The 352-nt window shown below is 56.8% G+C and overlaps 1 protein-coding gene across 1 annotated transcript in view; it reads left to right on the top strand.

Moving 5' to 3' along the window:
* Positions 1 to 352, top strand: part of ATP1B1 (ATPase, Na+/K+ transporting, beta 1 polypeptide) — a gene marked incomplete at its 5' end in the record, with an annotated part of 12,130 nt that overhangs the window by 7,240 nt on the left and 4,538 nt on the right. The window lies entirely within an intron of this gene.

Consider the following 352-nt stretch of genomic DNA (forward strand, 5'->3'; position numbering starts at 1 on the left):
GTCTGGGCAGACCATGCTTGGCCAGGGATGTACCCGGAAGCTTAGTGCAGAGGTTACACGGTTGGCAATTCCCAGATTTCACTTGGAGAAAGTTGCAGCTGGCTCCAGAAAGCACGTGGTGTTGACCTGATCCTTGCTGAGAGCCACGGTGGGGGGATTTACTGACGACTTTGCTAAAGACAGCGTGGGCCCCCTCGATGCCACGCAGCACAACACCTGGGAGGCGTTACCCTTCGGCAGAGCCCACGTAACGATGACCGTCGCCTCGTACTACGCGCGTGTAAAACCTTGGGGCGACCCGCTTGTAAAAGCTGCCAAAAAAAAAGCCTGCGAGCCAGCGGATGGGAAACAG

Source organism: Eurypyga helias, unplaced genomic scaffold (genome assembly GCF_000690775.1).
Source record: "Eurypyga helias isolate BGI_N326 unplaced genomic scaffold, ASM69077v1 scaffold87, whole genome shotgun sequence".
NCBI lineage: Eukaryota > Metazoa > Chordata > Aves > Eurypygiformes > Eurypygidae > Eurypyga > Eurypyga helias.